Source organism: Panthera leo, chromosome B3, assembly GCF_018350215.1.
Source record: "Panthera leo isolate Ple1 chromosome B3, P.leo_Ple1_pat1.1, whole genome shotgun sequence".
NCBI lineage: Eukaryota > Metazoa > Chordata > Mammalia > Carnivora > Felidae > Panthera > Panthera leo.
The window spans coordinates 47,534,313-47,549,831 of NC_056684.1; the positions used below are offsets into that span (position 1 = coordinate 47,534,313).

The 15,519-nt window shown below is 39.3% G+C and overlaps 1 long non-coding RNA gene across 1 annotated transcript in view; it reads left to right on the plus strand.

The window, feature by feature from the left end:
• The first annotated feature begins 6,721 nt into the window (after positions 1-6,721).
• LOC122221182 overlaps positions 6,722-15,519 on the plus strand; it is a 118,760-nt gene continuing 109,962 nt past the window's right edge. Inside the window, exon 1 of the long non-coding RNA XR_006203121.1 lies at positions 6,722-7,469. This is a non-coding gene — a long non-coding RNA (uncharacterized LOC122221182). The remainder of the gene's footprint in view (positions 7,470-15,519) is intronic.

Below are 15,519 nucleotides of genomic sequence, written 5' to 3' on the forward strand. Positions count from 1 at the left end.
AGAATCTATTCGATTCTTGTTATTCAAAATGTCCCTAGGCTAGCAATATCAACATCACCCAGAGGCTAGTTAGAAATGTGGTCTTGGGTCCCATCTCAGACTTAGAACCTGAATTTTCATAAGATCTTCAGGTGATTTATATTCTCAGTAAGGTTTGATAAACAATGCTCTAGACTGTAAGTTCCGTGAGACAGAGATTAGGTGTGGCACGTAGTAGGTACTCAATACTAGTTGTTGTATGAATAAATGAATGGTGACACATATGAAAACATTCTGTAAACTGTTTAAGGCCTATATACACAAGATTGCCAAAGAATAGGAGTGTGGATTTTTGGCTTAACTAAAATCTGTTAGAGAAACAGTTTGGACTGATCTTTTATAATGCCAGTTTATATACTGAAGCAAATCTATTCATTTTTTTAACGTTTAAATGACAATTCCAAGAGGCAACTCAGTTTAATATTTTAAAAATAATAATCCCTTAACTGAAATGGACTTTATGGTGAGTTTATTAGCATGACAGTTAATTATAAAACTTCTTACTTCTAAAGGTTGACAAGGAAAATTTATTGCAGTTCCATTTTCTATGAGATAAGACCTTGATCAACAGCTAAAAAGCCAATGTCAGACTTTAAGAGACAGGATTGGTAGATGTTATATAGTTAGTATCAACCTTTAACAAGGAAAAGCTGTCCAGTTTTCCACTTAGAGTCTGCCTCTAAATGCTTTAATTTATTCATTTAATCATTCTTCAAATCATCAAACATTTATCAAATTTGTCACTGTTTGACAAGTGCTGTGCCAGGGCTTTCTGATGGATTACCAGCTACAATATTCTTGAGGAGTTCCATATCAATACAATGATAATGGCTTTTTAACCACATAGGCTAACAAAAGATTTTTCATGCTTTATGAATTCAAGAATGTTAAAGTCTTTAAAATGCTATAAAAATTAAACCACATTAGTTACATATTTAACAAATGCAATGGAAAAAATAAAATTATATTTTCATGGTAAATCAGGCTATATGGTTAACACTTACAAAATAGGAATAGTTTTTATTGAGGGTTGCTCTAAGGAATATAACAAGGATGGCCTGGTTATTTTCCATTTGCTTCTCAAGATCTATTTTTCATCTTTTTTGCCTTGCTCTATACTAGAGGCTGACCTCTACAGACTGTATCATCCAAGCCCTGTGGCTTCTGGTTGAGTCTGGCCAATGGGAGGTACCAACAGAAGTTTGGAGACTGGGAGAAAAGAGGACAAGTGTTTATTCCTCAGTCCCTTGCTGGGCCACATTTGGCAGTGGCTGCATTTCTCTATTTATAGTCACAGCGTTTGTCAGACATCCCCTTCTAAACTATAGCTCTTACACTCTTCCCCTCCCCTGCTCCTTCAGGCTTAAGCCTTCCCATTGTTCCTGGTTCTTAAGGGCTTTACCATTGCTGGTTGGTTCCCTTAACCCTTCCCACATCTCTGTAAATCATCCCTTCATTAAGCTCTTTTTACCTCTTTGGTGCGCCATCTTTAGTGTTATAAGAAGAGGCAATCAATCAGCCAGTATCTAAGGACTGCCTGCTGGGTTGGCACTGTTAAGACATATAATACATGATCCTGCTCCAGAGAGACTTACAGTCCAGTGAAGGAGATAAAACCAACACATGTGAAGCAATTAGGAATCACTACACATTGGTATCTAATGAGAGACATTTGGGTTTTTGCCACTCAGTATTCACTCTTTTGATAACCATACCCTGGTTTTCCTTTATTACTCTCAGTCAACGTTTTTAGGTAAAGTAGACTCCCCCCTCAACAATACAAGTAATCATTCCTCTGGTCACATGTACTAATCAAAGCCAATAAAATATAAGGAGATTATTGTGGGCACTTCTGGGAAAAGGCATGTACTCTTCCACTGAGATTGCTAACAGTAAGGATTATGTGAACTGGAGCTGCCAGGAGCCACCATATGGAGCCTGAGAATGAAGCCAACGCAGAAGACAGAGCCAAGAGATGAAACGAAATAGAATTCTAATGACATTGCTTAAGCCCTTGGATCAAGCTATGCTTTAAGCTAAATATATCTTTAGTTCTTTAACTATGTGAGCCAATAGTCAATATATTCTTTTTTGTATAAGTCAGTTTGTGTTTTTTTATTTTGTCACCTGCAACTAAAATAGCTCTAACAATTCACAAATTGGTACCAGAAGTGGGGATTAGTAAGTGAAATATGTTACAATGTTGAATCAGTTGATTCAGATGAGGCCCATTCTATACTAGGCTGGGAATTCAATTGCAAAGTAGTATGTTAAAGTGGCACCTGTTGTATACTAGAATTCAAAACATGTGCCTATCAAGTATGAAATGTGAAAAATGTTACTAAAAGGTCAGATACTAGAGTACACCAACTATTATATGTTGGCATGTTGGCTTTTAGTTAGGTTCTATAAGAAAGACTCAAGATTAGAAATGAACTTAATATATCTAAGCCTAAGAGGGAAAAATACTGCTTTGTTATAGATGACCATTTTTGCTTAAGGCTGCAACCAAATAGGACAGGAACTTCAATAATCTGGAGCCATTAGGGTTGGAAAAACCCCCAGAGAATTTTAAGGCCAATGAAGGCAAGAAATGGAAAATACTGGCACTTGGGAGAGGTCTGAACACACCCAGGCCTCTCTCAAGCAATTCCTGCCTGTTTAGAAAGGTAATAATTATCCCATTCTACTCACTCTAGCACCACTATGCCCCTGTCCTCTGCCCCACCTTTTTGAAACAAGTAGCTATTGTTTCAAATTGTTCTGAGGCAGAAACCAAAATGGAGGCCATTAAATAAGGAGTACACTAAGGCCTATTATGAAAAGATAAAAATACCCATGTTGGAATCTAGATGCAAAGACTGAAGGTTAAGATAACATCTAGCTTTGGCGGTTTTTCCCCCCATGACATTGGCTACATGCAAATAGACTGGAAACTTACTAAGAAGTAAAGAAAATTGGGGCACCTGTCTGGCTCAGTTAGTAGAACATGGGACTCTTGGTCTCAGGGTCTTGAGTTCAAGCCCTACATTGGGTGTAGAGCCTACTTAAAAAAAGAAGTAAAGGGGAGCCTGGGTGGCTCAGTCAGTTAAGCATCTGACTTAGGCTCAGGTCATGATCTCACAGTTTATGGGTTTGAGCCCCACGTTGGGCTCTGTGCTGACAGAGCCTGGAGCCTGCTTTGGATCCTGTGTCTCCCTCTCTCTCTTCCTCTCCCCCACTCATGCTCTGTCTCTGTCTCTCAAAAATAAAAAATAAAAAAATAAATGTTTTAAAAAAAAAGAAGTAAAGAAAATTGTATGATGAGAGAAACCCAAGTCTGGAGAATAAAGGCCAGTTACCCTTAGTGCTGTTTTAACACTTAATGCAGAAGTTTGGTGGCTTAACATAACTGATGTTTACTTCTCACTTTTGTAAAGTCCACTGTCAGCATTCCTGATCAGTAAGTGGCCTTCTACAAGGTCATTCAGCTACCCAGACTCCTTCTATTGCATGGCTCTCTTATGACTTTTCTCTAGGGCTTTAGAGTCCTTTCAGTGCAGCCAGAGGAGGAAAAGAGACCATAGAAGGCATACCTACTTCTTAACCACATTGGCAAGAAGTGATTCACATCACTTCCACTCATATTCCAAAGGAGATAATTAGTTGCATGACTTTACCAAGATTAATAGGGAAGCCAGGAAATGTAGTCCCTGCCTATGCAGCCACTTGCTAGCAACAATTCTATATAACAGAAGAGGATCACAGCTATTTGGTGATAAATGTTATTATTTCTGCAATAGCAAGTTACTTTTTTTTTTTTTTCAATCCCCACTGTATCAGGGAGAATGTTGAAGAGGTATGGCCCTTAGAAGAATTATACTCCCCATTGTCCATTACAGATATAGACAGGATATGTTCCTCCAGGCATGAAGGAACAATGGATGAGAGATTCTCCAATAGTGAACACATGGCAGCCAGATGTGTTGATCAAAGAACTTTCTCCTCCCTCATTGTAGGACGCCCTTGGTGTTTCTGTCCAACATGATATATGCTATGAATTAAAGACCACTATGTGTTTGCCATTAGTCATTTTTCCAAATATGAGTTTTTGTTGCAGTTGTTTTCTTTTTCTGTCATTATATATTAAGTATTTTGTAGCTAATTTTATCTTGTAGCTTAGGTTACTAGACCTTGAGGAACTACATTGCTGTATAATAGAAAAACATGCTTATTACTCTGCTGTCCTGGATTTGGGGGTTAGCTGCAGTAACTAGGTAAGAATTTGGATTATCTCTCTTTTGGGAGGAAGTGAGTATCTTTTTTTGGTGGTAAATAATATTGTCGATTGAATAGACACAAACATTTTTGAAGGCATACGAAGTATTAAGAATGTTTGGGGACATCCAGAACAGGAGTGTGGTATGTCTGCTGTTTTCATTACCCAGGACATATTCGCTCTTTCTCTCATAACCATACTATTTTCCTAAGCGAAATCACCTTCTTGTGCTATTCATGGATTACTGATAGACATAGCTTCAGGAATGGGCTTATGAATCAGGCCAGGGCAATGTGAACATCACTTTCTCTCAGCAACAGTGATTGGTTTAGGAATGGGCACTTGACCTTCGCTGGTAGTGAGGACAGTGAGCCTAGAGCTGCTGGTTGCTCATTAGTGGAGCTTGAGAATGAAGCCAACAACAGAGGAAAGAGCAAACCTATCAGGGAGAATCCAAATCTTGATGACATAATTTGAACTCTACTGCCAGGCCATGTCTAATAAAACTATCTTGAACTTCTCAGTTATGTGAGCCAATAAATTCCCGTTTCTACTTAAGCCAATTTGAGCTGGATTTTATGTCACTTGCAATTATATATCCTTACTGAATCAATACTAAGTTGTGTGAGGGTAGACCCATAAACAAATATACACAGGAATAAGTAAACATGAATACTTGAGAGACAAACCTAACTAGAACTAGAAGGAATAGATTGAAAGTGATTCACAGGATAAGAGGGAACTAGATTGGAGCAAGAGCTTGAAAATCAGTCCGAAGAATTTAAATTTAATGGAACAGAAAATACAGCCATCAAACTATTGAGGCAGGAAGAGATGTACTAAAAGTGAAGATTTAGAATGATTATTCTGACAGGTTAGATTCGAGTAGAAGAAGAAGGAAGTCAGGAAGATTCTCTGTTTTCCTGCTCCTTGTGTAACATTCATGTTGGCCTCTGTGCTTCCTACTAACTCAAGCTCATCAGTTTGGCCTGAGAGCCTTTGTACTTGTTCTTTTCTCTGCCTAGAAAGTTCTTCCCCTCAGACATTTGCTTAGCTTTGTCCCTCATTTCATTCAGACCACGGTTTGAACATAACTTCATCAAAGAGGACTTTCTAGATCAATTTACCTTAAGTATAAAAAAAACCCCACACTACTGTCATCTGCATCCTTCTACCCTGTTTTGTCCTCGTGGCATTTATCACTGCATGACATTATACTCTATATGTTTGTACATGTCTTGTCGTCTCCCCCATTGGAGGAACTGTAAAGAGATTCCATGAGTTCGGGACTTGTTTTATTCACTGCTGTATCCCTGGTAAGTACAACAGAGCATGGCACATGGAAAGCCCCCAATAAAAGCGTGTTTGATGAATGAATGAGTGGAATACAGTAAATTAGATGGGAAAAAAAATCACAAGGAGGATGAATTAGTCACTTAAATTCCTAGCACATTCCTATCATTTTAGCCAAAAACTCTGCTTAAGGCTCCCTCTTCGGCATCATCTCCCCTAAGGAGAAAATTTAGGGAAGTTCACTACCGCTAAGACAAGGACCTAAGATTCTTTCCTGGATGATTCTGGTGAGAATGGCATATTCTCCTGAGTTACCCCGTTAACAAGAAGTATCTCCAATCCCAGATTTGGCGATGTTCTTTCTCCGCCTGAGCTCCAAGTAGAGCTCTGAGAGAAAAACGAGGTGGTGGTGGCTCAAAGACTCAAACGTTCCAAATTACTTCTCTTCCCGGAGATCAGCAACCAGGTGAATTTCAGAATGCTGACACCATGGAGGGGCAAAAGTCACATGCCAGGTAGAAAAGGACACCGGGGTAATCTCCGTTGATCCTTCTTTACCACCCAGCTTTCTATCGCGGCCTGTAGAGAAACAAGCACGCCTTAACACGTCAGTGCAAAGTGCTGCTTTCACCAAGTTTCCTTCCCAGGCAGCTGCTCCTCGACCTCTCCTCTTCTCCCAACCCCCCCGCCCCCCCGCAACCTGCAGGCTCAGCCTCCGATTTCCGCTGATCCCGGCTGCAGGGAGTCGGGAATCCAATTACTTTTCCCAAGGGAGCGCAATCCACTCATCAGGCCGCGAAGAGGGGAGAGGGGGTCGAGCAGCCGCAGAGGCCACCCCTCCCCCGCCTGCCGGGGCCTCCCGGGCGGGGTGAGCGAAGCCGAGGAGGGGCGCGCGGCGCCGCCGCGGGGACTATTTGTCCTTCCGCGAGCCGCGCTGCGGTCCCGGCGCCGACGTAGACCGGGCTGAGTGGCAGGAGATTAGCCAAGGGCTTCCCCCGCCGCGCGCCCCCGGCCAATCGGCGCTGCGCGGGCGGTGCTCGAGGGCCGCGCACACGCACATTCCAGGGTCCACGCCTCACGCGAGCAGCCTCCGCCCCGCGCACGCTCCCCTTCCCACCCCTCCCTGTTGGCCGCACGCGCGCGTCTCCTCAGGGCCTTCTCCCAGGTCCAGGCCTGGACCCTGTCTTCTGGGCCGCAGATGCTGCTCTCTAAAGTGAAAGTGAAATGAGGAAAGAGGGCCAAGTGGTCTGTAGGGGAAGGGTAATTAGCATCTGTGTCAAGGTTTACACTACCGCTCCACCGTCCAGGCTTGCCTAACAGATGGAGTGAAGCTTCAGAGACTCACTGAGGAGGAAGAAAGAGGACCTCCCTCCTGACTCTTTAGAGAGTGGGTGGAGAACTCTTGCAATATCCTTGAGTGTTATCCAGTAAGAAGATCTTAAACTGGTGAATTTCTCATTGGGTTTTCTGTTGTGGTCAGAGCACTCGCTACATCCTTTCTCCATCGGGAAGGGAAAAAAAAAAAAAAAAAAGCGACACTGTTCCTGCACACACTGTCAGACTTATGAGGCCACAATTGACATACATGCTTGAAGGAGAAAGTGCTCTATTGTGTCTTGTTTTTCCGTTCGAATTATGTCCTCCTGAGACTGTGGCTGACCCTTAGGCCCATGGCCGTCCTGAATGTGATTGACATGCGTGATTAGCAGGCAAGTGAGAGAGAACCAGGGAAATTGCTATCAAAACAATTACATACAGGGACATCTGAACAATGGCTTGAGAGCCCCCAGGGACTTAGAGACCATCCTAGCTCTGCCACGGATGCCCTCTGGGACTGTGGCCAAGTCAGATCATCTCTTTGTGTCTTCGTTTCCTCCTGGTAAGTTAAAACTATTCTTACTGCTGCCTGTCTCAAAGTATATTATAAAAATAAACTTAGTTAACAGATGAAAACATTGAAGGTTTTGTTTGCGGGGGGAGGGGGGATGGTGGTTGAAAAGCATTCTCTAAACAGAAGATTCTGCAAAAGGAAGCCATTTGACTTTCAGCCTACAATCTGGTCATTTCAATTAAATTTAATACACATGTGTTGAGACTAACTCTGTAGATGCAGAGTTCTGTGCTGGGTGCTAAGTGGTCTTCATAAAATTTATACTGTAGTAAAGCTATGCTAATTCCTGCAATCTCAGACATTCTCTCATGTCTGTGCCAGTTCCTATCCCTAAGTCTTGGCCATTTTCATTCTCTAGTTGTGTTCAAGGGCCACAAAGCTATAGGTACAGAGTGATGCTGCAGCTGGGGCTCCAGTTGAGCCTAAGCTGTGGCTTGGGGTTCAGACATATCTGGGTATGTCTGTGGAGCTGATGGGGCAAGGGCCCCAAAGCCTGTTTCCTGGAGTGACTGAGGAGCTTCCTGCGACAGAACATGTCTGTAGTGAAGGAGCCAAACATGCTGAGCTTCAGCTAGGAACAAAGACTAAATCTTGAGAGAGGAGAGATCCTTCTGTGTCCGGTCCTGTGTCCCTGGCCCTTGTCTGATTACAGTAGGTGTGGCGAAGAGATGGAAGAGGGGAAAGAACATGGAGAGATGCTATAGGTGAGAGCTGAAATATGTTTCAAATTTTCACATCCCACATTTCACATCCAAATACATGCTCTTACCTTTACAAGAAAAGATCAAGCTATCAACAAAAGTGCAAGCAACAGAAAGTTTGACTAGAGGTAGCTTTTGAAAGATAAGGAATTTATTTCATTAAATAAGAAGTTTGGAGGAACGTGGTTCCTGTATTGGTTAGTTGAGTAACTCGAGGATGTTGTCAAGGACCCAAGTGGATTTCTTCTTTCTGCTCTGCCATCCTCAGATGACACTTTCCTGCTATCTCCTTCAAGGCTGCACCATAGCCTCTGCATTTTTGGTGTCAAGGGCAGTAAGGGCATCCTGCAAAGAAGAGGGATATTGTCTCCCTCCTCTTTCTTTCTTTCTCTGTCTTTATCTTTCTCGTAATAAAGGAAGGTAACCCTTACTAGAGTCCTCTGGCAGAACTGAATCCCATTGGACAGAATTGTGTCACATACACATCCTAAACTACTTGTAAAAAGAATGATGCCAAACATAATTTATCCCTCATGCGGGGGAGAGAAATCACTTACCATGAGCATGTGGGAGGGTATAATTAAAATAACATCAGATTTTGTTGGGGAAAAAAAGAAGGAAAAGTGGCTGTGGTTTAGGCCTCAGTAGGTTCCTTCAACTTTCCTTTCCTCTACAAAATGTTTCTGTATCTACTCTCCTTAATCACTTCTAAATTTTTCTATCTTCCTTCATACTCTTTTTTTTACTATCTCGATGGAGAGGTGACTCAGCTCCATTTCAGGATCTGGTGCTCCATCTGTCTCCCTATCTAAGACCTTGCTCTTGTCCTAGCCCCTCACACTGGTCCTCAAGCCACATGCAGTTGCTGTTCCAGCTAGCACTCCACTAGTGAGAATCTGAGATCTGAAGCTCCTTTTGTTCTGCCAGGAGAATCCAGATTGAAAGATGCAAGAACTCATCCAAGTCCTATCCTGTGAGGCTAGGGTACGGGTGAGAGACAGGGACTAAAGACAAGCTTTACACTTTTCTATACCTGGGACTTTCCTGTCTGCCTTAGAATTATAGGAGTCCCAAGTGGTATCCTCAGCTACTAGATTTCACACTGCTTCCATTTTACCCTTTCCCTCCCCACCATACCAATCCTGGAGATTGGATTCCACTCTATGTTTCTGAGTTACAACCTGGCGGAACTCTGATAATGGCTTGGCTTGAACCTGAAACTTGTTACATTTCTTTCCTATACTCATATTCATTCATTTTTTTCACTCAACAAATATTAAATGTTGACTCTATTCCAAGTACTGCACTATGTGCTAGGGAGACATTGGCAAATAAACTGGAGTTCTCTGCCTTTGATGAGTTTACATTCTAGTGGAGGGTCTTTGTTACTCCACAAGGCATGGCATGAAATTGAAGGCTATCTCACAGGGACCTTAAAAGCAAGGCCGGGTCATTAACTCTATGCAGCATAACCTATGTTTTAATCCTTCACAAACAACTACCACTATTAGTCGAAATTATTTTGATCTTTACACAGCTCATAAGGTATCTTTTCACAGAGGCCGCTGTTTCAGACAATTACACTTTCCAACAAGATAAACACCATGTAGGGCAATGCACTTGTGGTACAGTTTGCTTTATTAATAACATGTCTTGTCAGCTGAGCAGTCTAGGCTATGGATGGATGATTACAGCAAAAAATGGAGCCTGTATCTGATGCAAGTTTATGTATCATCAGAGTTGTTACCCTATCTCTGCTCACAGTGAGGAAACTGCCAGATTTTATTCAACAGAATGGTTTGTAGATGCATTGGCAGGAGATAAAAATATTTACTGTTAACCTGCTTTCCTTTGGCTATACTTGCCTGAGGATATATACTAAGACCAAATTTTAACTTTTTTAACATTTTCAAAATTTACTCATGTTTATTTCCACTTTCATTTTTAGTAGAAAATAGGTTCTCCAAAGAAGTGTTATACTATATTGAAATACAAAACTTCTTATGTATTTTCAACTAATAGCACTTCTTCTTCAGATGGTGTCATGGACCCTAAGTGTCTAATTTATCTTGACAGTGTCTGAAATAGAAGTAAACCAATTCAGACTGCAGGTCCTAAAATACAAGTCCAAGAAGGTGGATGTAGCATAAGTGAAATGAGAGCATTTAAATGAAATATGGACTCTAGTCAATCTGAATGAATTCCCTTAGCACCTCAGTCCAGAAAAGAACCTGTAAAGGTTTTAAACTTCACTTGACTCATGATGAAGTGCATGACCCAAAGTGAGTCAATTAATTAATCTCTGTGTCTTGGTGTCCCTGTTTTTACAACAGGGTTAACAAAACCTGTAGTGCACTCATACTTGGAATTTGGGAGAAAAGAGAATTACACCTTTTCTGAAATGTAGCTGATAATTATCAATCAATTATCAACAGGAATTTATGGAGCCTTGTACTTACCCATCATTATAGGCACAGAGGCTAGCAAGCCTTACACATAAAAGGCTAAAGAAATTTTTGTCTCATGAATGAATGAGAAAATCAATCAGTGAGCCACCTACTATGTGCTAGATCTTGGGCTATGGAAGACCTGAGATGCATCCCTGCCTTTAAGAAGCTCTCTAGTGAAGTAAGACATATATATTAAAAAGTATTTAACAATTAAGGTTTGAAATGCCAAATAAATGTTATGGTCCATCATCCTCAAACTAGAATTCTCAGATTCTCAGCTTCATTCCCTAAAATTGACCTGCTTGAGAATATGACTATGGTTTGTGTGTGTGTGTGTGTGTGTGTGTGTGTGTGTGTGTGTGTGTAAAGGTCATAGAGTATGTTTAATAAAACACTTAAATATAGAAATATGTTTCATTAGAATAATATTCTGTAGGGAGGTGGAATTAAAATATATTGAAATATAAGTTCAAGGGGGAAAAGATATAAAACTGTTAAAGATTAGGAATTTATTTATATTCTTTTTATATTTGTATTGAGGTATAACATCCATAGAGTAAACTGTACAAAGCACCACTTAAATCAAGATATAGGCTCCCTCTATGAACTTTCTTAGTTAATCTCCTTTCCCCACCCCAGAGATAACCATGATTTTGACTTCTCATGCCATAGAGTACTTTAACCTGTTCTTGGAAGCTGTGTAAATGGAATTATACAGTATGCTTTCCTTTGTGTTAAGCTTCTTTTGTTCAACATTATGTCTGTATGAGGCATCCGTTGTTGCATACACCAGATTTCATTCTTTTTAATGATTACAAAATAGCTATTCTCAAAGTCTGAGTGGTCTGAGGATTCTTGCTGGAGGCTGGGGTGCCTAAGATTTTCAGGGGGGCCCATGAGTCAAAATTATTTTTATAATAATTTTGGATTTTATTTATTTGCCTTTTTCAGTGCATTGATGTTATTTAATTCATGATGCAAAAGCAATGATGGTTAAAACTGCTGGCATCTTAGCATGAATTTTTCCCTTGGGTCCATACTCTTTGCATCCCCTTTGAAATATCTTTGCCTAACTTAAAGACACAGATATTTTCTCTCATGTTCTTTTCCAAAAGTTTTATAATTTTAGGTTTTCCATGTAGGACTGTGGCCCAATTCAAGTTAATTTCTGCATATGGTGTGAGTTTAAGATCAATAGTCCTTTTTTTTTTCTTAATATGGATGTCCAGTGTCCAATTGCTACAGCACTACTTACTGTCAAAATGACTCTCTATTAAATCACCTTGGCACTTTTCTCAAGTTGACCATGTATTTAAATTTTTTTAAATGTTTATTTATTTTTGAGAGACAGCAAGAGACAGAGCATGAGCGGGGGAAGGGTGAGAGAAAGGGAAAAGCAGGCTCCAGGCTCCGAGCTGTCAGCACAGAGCCCAATGTGGGGCTCAAGCCCATGAACTGTGAGATCATGACCTGGACTGAAGCCTGGCGCCCAACTGTCTGAGCCACCCAGATGCCCCAAATTGACCATGTATTTATTGGTCTGTTTCCAGATTTTGTATTCAGTTTCATGATCTATATCTTTATCCTTTAATGATACCACAATTTGGGGAGAATTGTTATGTTAATATTGAATCCTCTGATCCATAAACATGGTATATTTCTTCATTTATTTAAGTATACTTTAATGTCTTTCAACTATGTTTTATAGTTTCTAATATAAAAATTTTTTTTTAGATTTATTCATAATTATTTTTTGGTGCTAGTGTAAACAGAGTGGCTTTTTAAATTTCATTTTACAATAGTTTGCTGTTAGTATTTAGAGATATATATTTAATGTTTGCTTTAAACAGATTCTTATATATAAACCTTGTATCCTGTGACCTCGCTAAATTTACTTATGGGTTCTAGAAATTGTTTTCTAGATTCATTAGGATTTTTACATTAATAATCAAGTAACTTTCAAATAGGGACAATGTTACTTCTTCCTTTTTAATCTTACTGACGTGTATTTCCTTTTCTTTTCCTCTTACAGTGACTAGGACTTCTAGTAAAATGTTGAATATAAGTTGTGATAATGGCATGTTTGCTTTGTTCCCATTGTAGGGCAAAACGTTCAGTCTAATTCCACTAATTATGTTGTAGGTGTTTTGTAGATGCCCTTTATTCATTTGAGGAAGTTCCCTACTATTCCTGGATTGCTAAAAGCTTTTATCAAGAATGAATGTTGGATTTTGTCAAATGCATTTTCTCAATCTATTGAAATGATCATATTGGTTTTCTTTTTTAGTGAATTACGTTGTTATAGTAAATTACATTGACTAGTTTTAAAATCTTAAATTAATCTTGCATTTCTGGGATAAATCCTACTAAGTCTTGAAGTGTTACTCATTTTATGTACGATCGATTTGCTTTGCTATTGTTTGTTATAGATTTTGCCTCTATCTCCACAAAGAATATTGGTCTGTAATTTTTTTTATACCATCTCTGTCAAGTTTTGTTATTCAGCTTATGTTGGTGTTTTAGATTTCTAAGGTGCTGTAACAAAATACCATGGACTGGGCTTAAACAACAGAATTTATTTTCTCACAGTTCTGGAGGTTTGAAGTCCAAGATCAAATTGCTGGCAGGTTTGTTTTCTCCTAAGGCCTCTCTCCTTGGCTTGTAGATGGCCATCTTCTATGTCTTCACATGGCCTTTCTCTGTGCAACCACATGCCCCTGGTGTCTCTTCCTCCTCTTACAGGGACACTAGTTATATTAGATTAGGACTCTAACAGGATTGTTTTAATTAAATCACCATAACAAGGACCTTATTTCCAAATATGTTTATATTCTGAAGTAATAAGGGTTGGGACTTCAACATACGAATTTTTAGTGGGGGTGGGGGGACACAATTCAGCCCATAACTGTTGGCCTCATAAAATGAGTTGGATAGTGTTCTTTCCTCCACTCTTTGGTGAAAATAATTTGTGTAACTTCGTTGTTTTCACCAGTGAAACTATCTGGCCCTGGAGTTTTCTTTGGGGGAAGCTTTTCCAGAACAATTCAATTTGTTTATTGGATATAGGTCTATTTAGATTTTTTGCTTTTCCTTGTCTCTATTTTGGTACGTGGAAAATTTCAAGAAATTTGTCTTTTTCATCTATTTTGTTGAATTTGTTGTCATAATATTGTTTATAATGTTGTCTTGTTATTCTTTTAATACCTGTAGGATCTATTTTGACAGCCAGTTCTTTTTATTTTACTTATATATTTAATTTTAGAGAGAGCAAGTATGAGTGGGGGAGAGGGGAAGAGAGAAAGAGAGAATCTTAAGCAGCCTTCAGGTTGAGCGTGGGATCATGGGATCATGACCTGAGCTGAAATGAAGCCTTGGTTGCTCAGTGGACTGAGCCACTCAGGCACTTCCATACAATTTGTTTTAAACCCTTGTTTTAAACAGTCATGTCCGGGTCCCCTGGGGGGTTCAGTCTGTTAAGTGTCCAATTCTTAATGTCAGCTCAGGTCATGATCTCATGATTTGTGGGTTTGGGTCCTACATCAGGCTCTGTCCTGACAGTGTGGAGCTTGCTTTAGATTCTCTTTGTCTTCTCCTCTCTCTGCCCTTTTCCCACTCACTTACTGTGTTTCTCTGTCTCTCTCTCTCTCTGTCTCTCTCTCAAAATAAATAAATAACCTTTAAAAAATGTATTAAACAGTCATATCCATTTTAAAGAACTCTAGAAGGAAAAGAATCAAAATTCATTTGGTTGGATTTTCCCTATAAAGCATAAAATAAGCTTGTCAATTTCTACAGAAAGGGATTTTGATTGAGAGTGCACTTAATCTATAAATTTGTTTGGGGAAAATTGCTACCTTAACAAAATTAAAACCCTCAATCCATGAACATGGTATATCTCTTTGTTTATTTACATCTTTTTACATGTCTTTCCTGAGGAGCACCTGGCTGGCTCAGTAGGTTGAGCGTTCAACTCTTGACATTGGCTTAGGTCATTATCTCATGGTCATGGGATTGAGTCCCACATTGGGCTCCATGCTGGGCATGGAGGTTGCTTGGAATTCTCTCTCCCTCTGCCCCTCCCCCACTTGCACGTTCATGTGCTCTCTATCAAAAAAAAAAATTAAAAATAAATAAAAATAAATTTCTCTCATGAATATATCACAGTTTTCAGGATACAAATCTTGCACAAATTTTGTTGGATTTATTCCTAAGCATTTTGCATTTTTTGTAAATTGTATTATTTACATTTCAATTTCCATTTGTTAGTTGCATATATTTTTATATATTGACATATCCTGTGAACCTGATAAATCCACTTATTAATTCTAGCAGTGTTTTTGATATTTTTTATATACATAATTATGTCACCTGTGAATAGAGAGCTTTATTTCTGTTCAATGTGTATGCTTTTTATTTCCTTTTCTTGTCTTATTTCACTGGCTAAATTCTTGAGTACAATGTTGATTAGAAGCAATAAAAGCAAACATTCTTGCCTGTTTTCCATCTTGGAAGGGAAAACATTTAGTTTTTTATTTTTAGTTATGTTAGAAATAGGTGTTTCATAGTCTTTTATCAGATTGAAGAAGCTTCCTTCCATTCATAGGTTGCTGACATTAGTAGATGTCTTTGTAATATTATATATGATGAAACAGGAAGTACACATGAAGTACTTCTACTCCATACAGGAATATGATGATTGTCTCAAGAAAAACCACCTGTGCAATTGAATTGTGGACTGAACTGGTTGGTTTTTTTTCATAGGACACCATTTTTACTTGAGAAAAGCAAAGACAAACTATGATTACTTTGATTTAGTTATTTGACAGATATTTTGTTTAAAAAAATGGAGTGAATCGTTACTTCAAGGCAAATTGACTATATTTGTTG